The sequence below is a fragment of the Caretta caretta genome, chromosome 3 (assembly GCF_965140235.1).
Source record: "Caretta caretta isolate rCarCar2 chromosome 3, rCarCar1.hap1, whole genome shotgun sequence".
Classification (NCBI taxonomy): domain Eukaryota; kingdom Metazoa; phylum Chordata; order Testudines; family Cheloniidae; genus Caretta; species Caretta caretta.
This window is the reverse complement of record NC_134208.1, coordinates 10,362,117-10,377,064: the sequence shown is the minus strand read 5'-3', so window position 1 is coordinate 10,377,064 and position 14,948 is coordinate 10,362,117. Positions and strand designations below refer to the sequence as shown.

The window sequence follows — 14,948 nt, the reverse complement described above, 5'->3', positions numbered from 1 at the left end:
CCAGCATTGGACTGTTTAAGGCATTGCTTTTAACTACCTCTCTGATCAAAGGCTCACAGCACTTTTGCAAAATATGCAGTGTTGGACGGCTAAGCAGAAGGCAAAAGGAGAGGCTAGGAAAGAGAAGAAATAAGGTAGGGAAGGAAAAGGATACATGAGGGGGTTTGGGGTATGTGACAAAGTGCATCCGACGAAGTGGGTATTCACCCACAAAAGCTTATGCTCCAGTACGTCTGTTAGTCTATAAGGTGCCACAGGACTCTTTGCCACTTTTACAGATCCAGACTAACATGGCTGCCCCTCTGATACTTCACATCCCAGGTGTTGTTCGGGATTCAGCCACAGCTGGTGTGGAGGTGGTGATGTCATCTGGCTCCCTCTCTCTGGCCAGGTCTGGTCAGGTACATTGTCTCAGGGTTAGGACAAAGAAGGTCTGGGGTCCCAGGAAATGGTTAGGGTGGCACCAATGATGGTGAAGATCACTCCAGGAGCCAATTTTTCTTCCCAAAGTTTTTAAGGACCCAAAAAGGTCACAACAGGCAGAATAGCTCATCCTCTCATTATTGTGTCCCCTTATTAGCACTAATTTCCGACATACCAATTTTGGTTCATGGATTTTTGGTCTCACGCTGTTCTTGTTTACCAGTCACAAACTTAACACAGTCCTTGAATTATATTAGTAAGCCTTTCTGTTTGGATTTATTTAATCTGTCTCCCTTTTGCAACTTTTCCCATCAACATTTATTGTCATAGGGTATGGGGACACTTTATGAACTTTCACAGGTACAGTAATTTGTAGACCCAATTATCCCACCAGAAGACACTGCCTCCTTCTCCTGCAGCAGCCAGGTGTTGAATGGGACCCAATCCAGTAGTCAGCCTCTGAGCACAGCTCCCTGATTGGGCCTGGCCTGTGAGTTAGGCGGGTACATGCCCATCTTCTCCTGGTTCATTGATTGCTCTGGAGATTGGGCAGGAGACAGGCACCTGGGTGCCTACAGCGAGGCAGCAGGACACATGCCCAGAGGCACAAACTGAGGCTCTGAGGGAACTTTTACACTGAAAACTTAGACGCTGAGTGAGTTTAGATGCCTATGAGGTTTGGCAGGAGTTTGTTGATTGCAGTAGCCTAAACCTGAGTTTTAGTCACCTATGTCTGGAGTTTAGGCACCTAAGTACATTTGTGGGTCCCAAGCTAAGTTCCTAACTCAGAGACAACTGACACCGCAGTATACAGTGAGACGCAGGAATGCATAGTTGTATTTAATACTGATGGACCCAAATCTCTTCTCTGTTACATGGACTCATGTCAATGGGGGTTGTGCTGGTGTAACCAGAAGAGAATTTGGCCCTAACCTGCCCATGTAGCTAACCTCCTTCACTACAATCCCATGACGTGACTCACCTTAGATGAGCACAGACAGTTCACAGGATATGGACCACTTGACATACTTCTTGGGATTCTCATTCACTCCTGGAATAAATCATAATGTATTATCCTAACCCCCCTCTAGACTCCACGTTTACCATTTGATACACTTTTATCTTATCTGGGGTGGCAATGGAGACCAGTAAGAGAACAGCAAACACAAGGTATAGGACCTGCATAGCTGGATGCCAGCAGCAGTCTCTGTGAGTCAGGAAAGGAAGGTCTTTAAGGGATGAAGCAGAGAAGTCCTTGTATTTATAGGAGGTTTCCCAGTAGAGAGCAGGGTGCAGGAATGAGAATAAATGACTTGATTTTGAATTACACATTGTTAGCAGCTGATTACCCATTAATGTCACTCTGCCCCAGTGATCCGAGTCAGCTTTCAATCCAAACTTCCCACTTATTCAGTATCTATTGTTCATGGGCCCTTCCCATGTGACATTCACACAATTCCCCATCCCCTGGGAGCTGGATAAGTAGGGGAAATGCTCTTCCTGAACATCCGGCTCTCTGGAGTTGGAGAAATTTGAGAAATTGCAAATTTGATTCCCATTAAAACAGAGGTCCCCAAACTTTTTACCTCATGCCCCCCCTTACCCCTGTCCATGCCCTCTCCCCTGAGCCGGGGCCGGGAGCAGTGCCCCAGGCGCAGGGCTGGCAGCAGAGCCCCAGGCGTTGGGTAGGCAGTGGAGCATGGGGTTGGCAGCTGGGACCCCAAATGCAGGACCAGTAGCCGGGGCCAGTAGCGGAGCTGGGTGGTGCTCCCTCCCTGTCTCCCGTGGGGGCTGACCATGGCCCCAGTCATGCCCCCCAAACGGTTCTCCACACACCCCCAGTGGGGCGTGCCCCACAGTTTGGGGACCTCTGTATTAAAACAACAGCAACATAAATTGTGCCTGTAACATGAAGGGTGTAAATGGGTCACACTTTGTCATGGTGCTACTGGGCAATGCAGGAGACTTGCAGAGTACGATCATGAGGGAGAAGGCATTAGTGTCCAAGCCCCTTCCTCCTCCTCTGCCCTCCACACAGGAGACATCTGTCAGGGATGAGGACTGGCAGTGGCATCTGCCCAGTCTCCAGGCAGCCTCGGAGCACAGCAGGGCCACAGCTGGTTGGCCAAAGAAGTCAGCAGGTCTGCTCTTAAGCCCACCAGCAGCAACTGATTGCTGGCTGCTCAACACAAATGCCTGCCCTGCTCCTAGTCTTGCTCCAGACCTGATCCTGCTTTGTTCCCAGCCTTGCTTCTGTCCTGCCCAGTCTGCTCCAGCCCTGCTTCAGGGCTGAGTTCCTGACTCTGGCTCTGACCCCTTGGCTTTGGTTACTGGCTCCTTGACTCCATTCTGAGCACTGGCTCCAGCTCCTGACTCCTGCTCTAACCACCAGGCCTGACCATCCATGTCCTGGTTCGTGACACCATCTAGGGCAGGTTGAACATTTTCCATCACAAAGTTTTGTCAATAGAAAATGGCTGACTTGTTGAAATAGATATATGCCTGACAAAAGTCCATTGTCAAAGAGATTTTTCAAGTGTTTGTTGTAAAATAATGAAACACAAAACCTGAAAAATAGGCAGTTTTAAGTAATTGAAAGCTAATAATTTTTGGTAAAATAAAATTTTTGGGTGATTTTCCACTTAAACTTTTCAGCTGCCAGAGAACAATAATATGTTCAGGCTGCATGTGTGTGTGTGTGTGTGTTGCCTTTACAGAACCCTGCTTCTATTTCCCCCCATCTTCAGGGTCCTTTAAGAAGTACAGAATGTCTTTGTTGTGGCTTATAGCACCCTTTTCTAGGCTGGGTTTAATACTAAAAACAGTCAGAGTCCTTAATCACAAAATAATCCAACATAGATCTGATGATTTTGGGGCTCTAGCTGAAGCCACCAGAACCTCCCGCCATTGGTGGCCAGATGGGCATATGTGTCTGTTTATCCACCTCTTGCATCTTCTCAGAATCACAGACCCTCTTGTTCAGGGACTGTATTTACTTTACCCGTTTCTGCTTTATTTATATATCTCAGCCCCCTAAGTCCTGATCCTTAATTGAAGTTCATAATATATTTAATAATAATAATTCTTCAAGCTGAGACCTCAAGGAGCTCTAGTGTGACTGTGTTGTATTAAAGACCATCACTTCTCTGATTTCATAGAATATCAGGGTTGGAAGGGACCTCAGGAGGTCATCTAGTCCAACCCCCTGCTCAAAGCAGGACCAATCCCCAACTAAATCATCCCAGCCAGGGCTTTGTCAAGCCTGACCTTAAAAATATCTAAGGAAGGAGATTCCACCCAGATGACTCAGGGGAGATTTTCAAAGGCACAATTGGCAGTTATAGAGACATTTAGGCAGCTCACTACCACTCTAGGCACCTAAATCCAAAATTTAGTTCCTCCAAACCCCTGCTCAGCTACCCCCTAATACTGTAGGTACCTAGATTCTCTAGGCATCTGTGTTTCCACCAATGAAGTCCCTAAAAATCTATCCATGAGCGCATGTATATCTGCCTATGTCCTGATGCCCAGTACCCATATCCTGCCTAACCCCCAGTGGGATTGTCACACTATGTATTCCCCCGCCTCTCTCACCTGTGGGGCCTGATCCAGTAGGATTTCTAAGAGACCACCTAATAGATCCACCCTGCATAAAGCAGAGGAGGAGTCTGCTCTTTGATCTTTAGCCCACTGGTCAGAGCACTCAGCCAGTATGTGGGAGACCAACCTTCAAATCCTTGGCCTGATTTTGAGCAGAGATTTGAATCCACACCTGCCACTTTGCTAGGAAGTGCCGTAGCCACCGGGTTATGGAGACATTCTCACTCTCCTTCTGGCCCAATGAATATTTAATTATTCATACAAAGAGGAACAGCTTCAACAGGAGAGCCGATCTCTGCAGTAGCTCACAGTCCCATGGCAAGGGCATGCTCCCAAGATGGGGGAGACTGCAGTTCCAAGTCAGGCCGAGGTGGGATTTGAACCTGCTGCACTCTAGGTGAGTGCAGTAGCCTCTAGGCTAAAAGGGGCACTACAGGTATCCCTTTTTTTCTTTTTTCCCCCCAGGGTTTTGGTGCCTAATTCCAGGAGAGGTTTCATGGCTGTGAATCCTGAGCAGAGATGGGTGTGCCTCTCCAGCCTGGATTCGGACCCCTAAAACCCTTTGAGGGGTGGAGCTTAGGCCACACCCCTCTGCTCTGTATTACCTATTGTCTATCTTAGGCAGCTCTCTATTCAGCTTGCTGGCTTTTGTGGATTTAACTCTCCCCATGTATTATATAGGGAGCCTGAGCACCTGTGTCCGGGCTCCGGCCTGCGTTAGGCGGCAGGATGCCGAAAGTGAGGCACTGCAATGCTGAGCCCAAGTCCCCTTTGTGGATCTAGCTCTGGGTGTCTACTCCCATTGAAAACTAGTGGCCATATGGTAGGGGCCTACCTGCCTTTGAACATCAGCTCTGTGAGGTTTATTACAATTACAGACAGATGGGCTCCATCCAAAGCCCACTGCAGTGAAGGGGAGCCTCTCCTTGAACTCAGTGAGCGTTAGATCAGGCTGCAAAGTCCGGAATAGCAGAGCAGGTTTGTTCGTAGTCCCATTTTCCCTATCACTGTTCATACAACTGTTAGGAGCACTGGGGATGCATTAAGATGCGATTATCCCACAACTGATTTATTTAACGACTTGCCGGGGACATCTTGGAAATGAGAATTTGCCTGATGTTTTGACAAACTCTGATTCTATAGATATTAAGATAACACCATTTTTAAATCTAATCCGAGAAGCTCCTGCAGTTATTCTAAAGTGTGATTAAAGAAGGTACCTTTAATCATCCACTCAGGGGAGGGAAAATCTCTCCTGGGGGGAGGATCACCTGGGATATTTATTCGTGTTCAAATCCCCTTGCAGATTGCTGTATGGGGAAGAGATCACAAGAGTTTTAAATCTTTATGAGTGACAGACTATCAGCCCCCAGTTAGGACAATGTAGGTCAGGGGTGGGCAAACTATGGCCCAGGGGCTGCATCTGGCCCTTCAGACATTTTAATCCGGCCCTCAAGCTCCTGCCGGGGAGCAGGGTCTGGGGCTTGTCCTGCTCCGGCACTCCAGCCGGGGAGCGGGGTCGGGGGCTTGCCCCACTCCATGCATGCCATGGCTCCATGTGGCTTCCGGAGGCAGTGGCATGTCCCCGCTCTGGCTCCTATGTGTAGGGACAGCCAGGGGGCTCCACACACTGCCCCCCACCCCAAGCGCTGCCCCCACAGCTCCCATTGGCCGGGAATCATGGTCAATGGGAGCTGAAGGGGCGACACCTGCAGATGGGGCAGCGCGCAGAGCCTCCTGACTGCGCCTCCGTATAGGAGCCAGAGTGGGAACATGCCACTGCTTCCGGGAGCTGCTTGAGGTAAGTGCCGCCCAGAGCCTGCACCCCTGATCCCCTCCCATTTCCCAACCCCCTGCCCCAGCCCTGATGCCCCTTCCACCCTCTGAACCCCCTCTGAACCCTGGAGCACCCTCCTGCACCTCCAACCCCCCATCCCCATTCCCACCCCAGAGCCCTCACCCTCAGCTGGAGCCCTCCCCTCCCCTCACACCCCAACTGCCTGCCCTAGCTCGGCGCCCCCTCCCACACCCTGAACTCCTCACTTCTGGCCCCACCCCAGAGCCTGCTCCCGCAGCCAGAGCCCTCACCCCCTCCCACATTCCAACCCCCAATTTCGTGAGCATTCATGGCCCGTCATACAATTTCCATACCCAGATGTGGCCCTTGGGCCAAAACGTTTGCCCCTGGTGTAGATGCACTGAGATGGGTGGGCTGCCCTTTCCCTACCCCCAGGACACACGTACAGGAGGCTGCCCTCATTAGGATATCTGTGCCCGTAGGTCCCTGCAGCCTAATTATATGTGCCTCCCAATAGGATTCTGTGGATGTTATAAATATAAAGGGAAGGGTAACCACCTTTCTGTATACAGTGCTATAAAATCCCTTCTGGCCAGAGGCAACATCCTGTTACCTGTAAAGGGTTAAGAAGCTCAGCTAACCAGGCTGGCACCTAACCCAAAGGACCAATAAGGGAACAAGATACTGTCAAATCTTGGGAGGAGGGGAAGGCTTTTGTTTGTGCTCTTTGTTTACGTGTTGGTTCTCTCTTGGGACTGAGAGAGGCCAGACAGAAATCCATCTTCTCCAACCCATCCTAATCCAAGTCTCCAATTTTGCAACCAGTATAGGTAAGCCAGGCAAGGTGGATTAATTTATCTTTTGTTTTATGTGAATTTTCCCTGTGTTAAGAGGGAGGTTTATTCCTGTTTTCTGTAACTTTAAGGTTTTGCCCAAAGGGGGATCCTCTGTGTTTTAAATCTGAATACCCTGTAAAGCATTTTCCATCCTGATTTTACAGAGGTGATTCTTTTACCTTTTCTTTAATTAAAATTAGTCTTTTAAGAACCTAATTAATTTTTCATTGTTCTTAAGATCCAAGGGTTTGGGTCTGTGCTCACCTGTACCAATTGGTGAGGATTATTATCAAGCCTTCCCCAGGAAAGGGGGTGTAGAGCTTGGGGGGATAATCTGGGGGAAGACGTCTCCAAGTGGTCTCTTTCCCTGTTCTTTGTTTAAAATGCTTGGTGGTGGCAGTATACTGTTCAAGGACAAGGCAAAGTTTGTACCTTGGGGAAGTTTTTAACCTAAGCTGGTAAAAATAAGCTTAGGGGGTCTTTGATGCGGGTCCCCACATCTGTACCCTAGAATTCAGAGTGGGGAAGGAACTCTGACAGTGGAGCTGGGGAGGGGCAGTGTAGCAGGGACTTATCCAGCCTGGCTTGAGGTCTGTTTGCTGCTTTCACCCTCTTGGGCTCACCCACAACTTCCCATAGGCCTTTATGTGTCAAATATCACCCCTCCTTGGGGTCTGGTTGGTTAATAGAAAGTTCAGAAGGGAACATCCCCCCACCCCCAGCCTTCCTAGTTGGGCTCCCTGCTCTTGGTGCAGGGTTCTAGTCCTGTCCTTCCTCAGGCTTTTGCCAGTGGGCTTGTCTCTGAGTCCTGCATTCCTCAGCCTTTGGGGAAGTCACACAAACAAAGGATACAGATATAGGTGTGAGTTTTTTTGCAGGAGTGGGTGGGTGAAATTCTGTGGCCTGCGTTGTGCAGGCGGTCAGACTAGATGATCATAATGGTCCCTTCTGACCTAAATATCTATGAATCTATGAATCTATGATACAAGGGCTGGCTGTCCAGGATACACACCCTGGGCACGTGCTGAGCTCCAGCTTGACTCTGGAGCTGTTCACCCACCACCTGTTCTCTGCAGAGATGCCCCGGTCTCTGTACCCCTGAGGTAACCTGCCTTCTTGTAACCCACTGCTTACATTCTGGGGCTTAGCTGCTGGCTCCGACCGTGACACGCTTGGAACTCAGCTGTATTCTTTCAGCTCCACTGAGCCAGGGAAGGAGACTCCGTGGACCTAAGCTCCCCCTGGAGTAGAAGGGAACTGCTGAATCAACCCAATGTTTCTGAGCCGTCCAGCCTCATTGCAGTTCCTGTCATAGCCAGTTAAACTGGGCAGGGTCCGGTGAAGGGTCCATTTGGGTTCCCATAGGCATTGCACAGTGCCACTGACACAAGAAACAGGTTGTGGGGGGAACTAGAAGGGAGTTTTTAGCTGTCTATGGGAAAATGGGGGGGGGGGGGGGAGATTTTCAAGATGCGCAGATGACAGCTAGATGTGTAAACGCCCCTGGCAAGTCTATGCTAATATCTGCTAGGTGTCCAGATGATTTGCAAAAGATCTAAAGGTTTCTTCTGGCCTTAAAAATCTCTGAGTCCAAGGATTCTGTGCTAGGAGCATGTGACTAGACACCACGTGTCCTGGGAATAGAAGGGCAGCTTGAATTCAGCTAAAGGGTGGATCTACATGTGTCTTTCGGCTCAAAGGAATTTAGGCACCCAGCTTCCATTTAAATCAATGGGAGTTAGGTGTCTTAATACCTTTGAGGAGCTGGGCCCTTTTGTTCTTAAGGAAATGTCGATAAATTGGAGAGATTTCAGAGAAATTATTAAATTATTAAGGGACTGGAAAACAAGTCTGACAGACCCCAGGAGCTCAATCAGGAGCTAAAAAGAGAGAAGGTTCAGGGGTGACTTCATCACAATCCGTAAATACCTACATGGGGAAGAAAACATTGATGAGGGGCTCTTCAGTCAAGAAGACAAGGTGTAGTAAGATCCAATGGCTGGATAGTCACTTGAAATTTTCACAGTCCCAGCACTATGCAGGAACAATTCTCCCTGCTTCAGATCCAGCTACCTGCATCAGAGGGATTTTGTCAAATGGAAAGTTAAGAAAATAATTCAATACATGAAAACAAAAATGACTCTTCTCCAGTGAGAGAAGTTGAAAGAGCAAAGAGACACGGGGTCTGGGAAAAGGGAGGATGGTCATCGTCAGACACCCCCTCACCAAAACGCCTCCTGGCCAAAGGAAAGGAGAACTAGGGTGCGATCGTGGCCCTGCCAAAGTCAATGAAAAAACTCCCACTGATTTATATAGGGCCAGGGAAAGCCCAGGGGTTCTACACCTCTCCCACTGAGGACACTGTCTTCAGATGCATATGCAAGAGGGAGAGGCGTTAAGGTTGCCCAGACAGGTTTAACATTGCCATTTGCTGCCTTTGGAGTCCTATGCTGTAAATAGTGATTTCTTGTAGGTTTTGGAGCTGATGAAAATTTTTCAGCCACCTTTAATGAGCCAAGGCTTTTATCCATTAGAATGATCTATTTACTTTTGCCCTTCATTTCATCTCTCTCTCCCATCTGCTCTGATGCTCTCAGCTGAGGACAACGAGAACCGCCCACCATGCCCCAAGCCAGAGCTCTGCTGACCGCTAGTGTACGTACTGGACAGCCTGCGGAAAGGGAACCTCTTGACAAGAGTCGTTTGCACAAAGGGTGAGAAGATCCCAGTCTGGCATGGATAGAGGGTGGGAGCGGCAAAGAGTAGGGTGGCATCTAATGACAATCCCCTCCTGAAACAAGGTTCTTGGAAAGAGACTAGTGACATGGCCGAATCTGACACATTATTGGCTTATTGTTAAGGAGGAACAACGGGGACATTGAGGCCTGTCTCATTGCACTGGGCTGAGAAGGAGTCTCTCCCCTCTCTGTTGACAGGTTGACTCTGGCCTAAATGACAGTGGCTGATAAAAGCTAGCATCAGATGGGAGTTTGTTGGCCATTACATTAACAGTGAGGTTCTGGTCTGAGTTTATAGCAAAAATCACTGAGCTGACACAGTGAAGACAGATTTGGTGGTCTCAGCAGAGAGGCCAAGCACTGAGTAAGCCATGGGGACTGAATTAGCCTCTCCCCACTGGAGAGGGGCCCTCTGGGGGAGAATTGGGGCACTTTGGGGGGGCAGGTGGGGAAGCATGTACCTGAACTCTCCTGGCCTCTATCCCCACAGTGCAACTGGCAACCTTGTTGGGGGGCCCAGCAGAGCCGTGAAGCCCTGAGTGGGGTTTGGAGACTGAACTCTGCCCTGTGCCCTTGAGATGATCCCACCGGGTTAGAGCCCAGGCACATTGGGCGGGGGCAGGCCGTGTAAGGGAGCTTTTCCTCACACAGCCTCTGTCCATCCAGCGCCTTCCACCAGCACCACATTCATGGAGAGAAAGTGAGGGGACAAAGCCCACAAGTTGTTTTTCTTTCCCATGAGCCATTTTGCAGACACGGATCCGGGATAAACTGGCCCTTCCCTGGGCCATCGGTAACAGGCCTGTTAACGGGCCATTGGGCCCACCCTGCGCAAGACCCCTGAGAGACGCGTGACCCACACAACACACGCCAAGCCCAGAAATGCTCTTATTTAATGAGAGGAGTGAACAACATTTCCGCTAAACAGTCGGGAGCCCGCTGCCGCAGCCGTTCCTCTTCCAGGGCGGGTGAAGCCGTCCACGCTCATTTCCCCTTTTTCACGGGGACACAGCAGATGTACTTTCCGCAGTTATAGGGTAATGTCGGCCTCTCATGTTTGCCACATTTTGCGGTGCAGCGACCAGGACAGCCCTTCTTCTGCCCATAACCTGCACCAGACATTGAGAGAGAGAGAGAGTCCAGGATTAGGTAAGAAGAAAGGAACTGCGCTCACAGTCAGTTAGGGTTGCCAACTTTCTGATTGCAGAAAACTGAACACCCTGGCCCTGCCCCTGCCCCTGCCCTTCCCTTTCCCAAGGCCCCACCCCCATCCCGCCTCTTCTCTAAGGCCCCATCCCCACTCACTCCACCCGGCTGCCTCCTTTGCTCACTCTCCCCCACCCTTGCTCATTTTCACTGGGCTGAGGCAAGGGTTTGGGATGTGGGAGGGGTGAGGGCTCCAGCTGGGGGGTGCGGGCTCTGGGATGGGGTTGGGGATGAGGGGTGTGGGGTACAGGCGGGGGCTCCAGGCTGGAGGGTGGGGCCAAGGGGTTCAGAGTGTGGGAGGGGGCTTTAGGCTGGGGCAGGGTGTTGGGGTGCAGGAGGTGGTGAGGGCTCCAGCTGGGGGTGCGAGCTCTGGGGTGGGGCTGGGGATAAGGGATTTGGAGTTCAGGAGGTGGCTCTGGGCCAGGGGTGAGGGGTTTAAGGTGTAGGAGGGGGCTCCAGGCTGGGGCAGGTGGTTGAAGTGTGGAGGGGGTGCAGGGTGCGGGCTCTGGGAGGGAGTTTGGGTGTGAGAAGGGACTCAGGGCTGGGGCAGGGGCTTGGGATGCAGGAGGGGATTCGGGGTGCAGGCTCTGGGTAGTGCATACCTCAGATAACTCCCAGAAGTGGCTGGCAAGTCTCTGTAGCCCCTAGGCGGAGGCAGAGCCAGGCAGATCTGCACACCGCCAGCACCCTCAGGCCCCTCCCCCGCAGCTGCCGTTGACCATAGTTCCCAGCCAATGGGAGCTGTGGAGCTGGCATTCAGGACCGGGGCAGTGCACAGAGCCTCCCTGGCCGTCCCTGTGCCTAGGGGCTGCAGGGACATGCTGGCCACTTCTGGGAGCCATGTGGAGCCAGGGCAGGCAGGGAGGCTGCCTTAGCCCTGCTGCACCACTGACCGGACTTTTAACGGTCCCTTTTCAACCGGGCGTTCCGACTGAAAACCGGACGCCTGGAAACCCTACGGTCAGTGCCCACCTGAACAGTCCACGCCGTGGCTCATGTGGAGCACTGATAGGTAGGGCTTGGCTTTGGGCGTGAGTCCACTCAGGACAAGACCCTCTCATTCATGCTCAGTCCCAAGAGAGGAGACTGACTGGGAAGCTGAATGGCAATTTCTTGCCCTGGAGGAGAAGGGCTGCTCACCACGCCAGCGGCTGCCTTCCCCTTCCTGAGGCCTCTCCCTCCGCATGGTTAGGGTCCTCATTGAGAGCACCAGCCCAGCCCCTCCATGAGATCTGTCCCTCTATCTGCCTGATGTCCTGAGAGACACCAGAGTCAGTGATGAGATAGGGGGAGGGGTATTGGGAGAGCCCCATTGGAAAGGAAAGTGGGTTTCTGTAGTTCTGATGGTGTCTCACTGGGAGAGACTTGCTGGCCAGGGGCCTGCTGTGTGTGAGGGTCCCAGGGCAGACGAGAACAGACTGCAGTTAAAGCAAGGGGGTCTTCAGACATAGAGACAGAGCAAGGAGTTATGGAAGGGGCTAGTGGGGAGAGAAGGGAAAGAGAGGAAGTGGTGGGGGTCCCAGGGCTGGTGGGAAGGATGTTGGGATGGTAAGAATGAGAGAAAAAGGGGAAAGGTGGTGGAAAAAGAAGAGGAAGTGGGAGAGGTCTGAGGTGGAGGAACAGGGAGTGGGAGGGGGAAAGGAGAGGGGGCTGGTGGGGAGTGGGAGAGATGGAAGATGCCCAGAGTGAAGGGGAGAGAGTAGAGTGAGGTGGAAGGGGTGGACAGTGTGGAAAGAATGGAAAACAGGGAGCTGGAAGAAGGGGAAGGACAGTGGGTATGGGAGAGAGGAGAGGATGGGCAGGGTTTGGGGGAAGGCGGAGCGATGTTGGGAGGGGAGATTCACTTCTGTGGAACCTCTGGCAGATCTTGGTACTACCAGCACAGTGATGGTGGCAGAACCCAGCTCCTGCCCATTTGCACAAACACTTCTGGGAATCACGTGGGCAGGCTGATCATATTAAGTGAGGCATAAAGTTAAAGCTCCATCCAGAGGAATTGGGGGAGGGGGGTTCCCATGGGTCTTACAGCTGTCTCAGGGTCTGAAGACACAGTGAGGCAGCATTGTTACACCTGGTTCGAGTTTGAGATGTTACCCTTAAAATCCCAGTAACAGTATGGAAGCAGGATCTGATCCATGAACACACTCAGAACTGCACTATCCATGGGGTGCCTAGGACATTTTAGGCTGATATCATAATTCATGATGAATTTGGAAGAGGGAGGTTGGAAGAATAGCACTGAATTTCATCCCTGAAACCAGTCCACAGTCCACTGTTCAGTCCTTCCCTTTAGAATCTGGGGCCAGTGTTCTCACACTTGAATGCTCACTGTCAGGCTCCTAAATCCATATCAAGGTGCCCACATAAAAGTGGCCTGATTTTCAGAAGAAGCCCAAAGGAGCTGTGGTTTCCAGAGCCTCTGGAAATCAGGCCTGTTTGATCTTTGTGCCTAATGTGGATTCAGGTGTTTAACGTTAGGATCACAGCCTGGGGTGAGAGTGCTGGCCCCTGGTGTCTGAGTTCTGATGGTTGGAGAGAGGGTTGAATTCTCTGTTCGTCCTTATGGGAATCCTCCTTACACAGAGTCCCATAGTAACTCACTAGAAAGAACCCAGAGAGCTAAATACTCAGCTGCACATCTAAAAATACACAAATAATTGGACACCTAATTTGTGCTCCCAGTTGTCCTGGCACAGATTGTCCACAAAACCTGCCCCACCACTGAATACTGCCTGAGAGTCTGAATCCTTTATGTTACCCTCAATTCCCCCTCCATTGTCCTTATTTCCACCCCACGCAGGTCGACATCTCACCTGGAGTGGCCAAGGAGACCAGCAGGAGAACAGCAAACACAAGGTAAAGGATCCTCATGGCTGGAGGTCAGCTGGGATCTCAGCAAGTCTGGAGAGAAGAGAAGTAGAGAGAGGCTGGATCTAGGAGTGGTGAAGTGGTGAGGCTGGGAATCCCGGTATTTATAGAGAGTTTGCTGACAGAGAGCAGGGTGCTGAGGGAGGAACATGAACTCACTGATCTCCGAGTACGTGTTGTTCACTCCTTGACACGCTGTCATGTCACTCTGGCCCAGTGCGCCCACTCACAATGATGCAAACCAGCCATGTACTCAGGACCCATTGTTCACTGCCCTTCCACTGCCCTCATGTGGAACGTGCATGGTTCCCTCCCCCCAGCACCCAGATGTGTGGGTTGAATTCACCCTCCCAAACATCCGGCTCCCCAGATTTTGGGGGAATTTGACACATTACACTGTGTTTTCTAATTAAACAAAAAGCCACTAACTGAAGTGCTGATGAATGGGGATCTGGCAGTAAGCAGCAGTTTGCAATGAGCTTCTGAGTCAGGAGGACCTGATGGAAATTGTAATTTTAATATAATGGGTAGGGGATCAGCATCACTCATGCAGGTATATTTCTCTTCTCGTCCCTCCATAACAGAGACTTGAGCAATCTCCTTATTACAGGGTCTGGGTTAATGTTTGTCTGAATTGGCCATTATCAATGAAAGAGATTCCAAGACAGTCATGTCAAGGAACAGAAGGAAAGGAGCTAACTATGATATTGGCTGCTCAGATCATATCATGATGGGCATTGTAGGAAAGCTGATAAATAAAGACCCTGGTGAAGCTCTTTGATATCATTCAGGCCTGAATGATAACCCGACAACCCATTCTCATACATGCTCTTAGCTGCAGCTCTTAGCATCAGTACAGGTGCATTCCAGTGCCTCATAATCCATTCCATTTGCAAACTCAAACAAGTTCACATCACGTTTGCCATGGAATTAGCCCTCAGGCAGGCTCTTGTCTGTCATGTGTGAGAAGAACATTGGTGCCCAAAAAATAATATTATAAACCATATTTGCAAGGTTGTGTACATGAAATCCTCGGGATTAAGGGTGGGGTTTGAGAAGCATATCCCAGCTTTATGGTGACTGTGTTGCACAAGTTGCGTTTGGAGATCATCTGAAAGGGTAGGCTAGACCATTGTGATCGTCTTGTCTGATTGCCTCTTTAGCACAGGCCAGAGAATTTCACCCACTGAATCCTGCACCAAGCCTAAATACTTCTTGGTGACCTACAATGTGCCTTTTAGAAAGACATCCAACAGTCATTTAAAGATTTCAAGGGATTGAAAATCTATGATTCTATTATTGAGAACGCACCCTTACACCTAGGTAGGTTGCTTCACTGGTTAATTATCCATAGCGTTCAAATATTTGCTTTATTTACAGTCTGAATCTTTCTACCTTCGACTTCCTATCACTGGACCTTGCTATGCTGTGCCTCTGTCTGCTAGACTAAAGAGCCCTCTGGCATTGGCTAGGGTCTCA

The 14,948-nt window shown here is 50.4% G+C and overlaps 1 long non-coding RNA gene across 2 annotated transcripts in view; it reads left to right on the top strand.

The window, feature by feature from the left end:
* The first annotated feature begins 6,530 nt into the window (after positions 1 to 6,530).
* The window catches only part of LOC125634713 (uncharacterized), a 45,544-nt gene continuing 37,126 nt past the window's right edge, over positions 6,531 to 14,948 (top strand). For both annotated transcript variants that reach the window (XR_007356023.2, XR_007356024.2), the window contains exons 1-2: positions 6,531 to 6,651; positions 9,255 to 9,371. This is a non-coding gene — a long non-coding RNA (uncharacterized LOC125634713). The remainder of the gene's footprint in view (positions 6,652 to 9,254; positions 9,372 to 14,948) is intronic.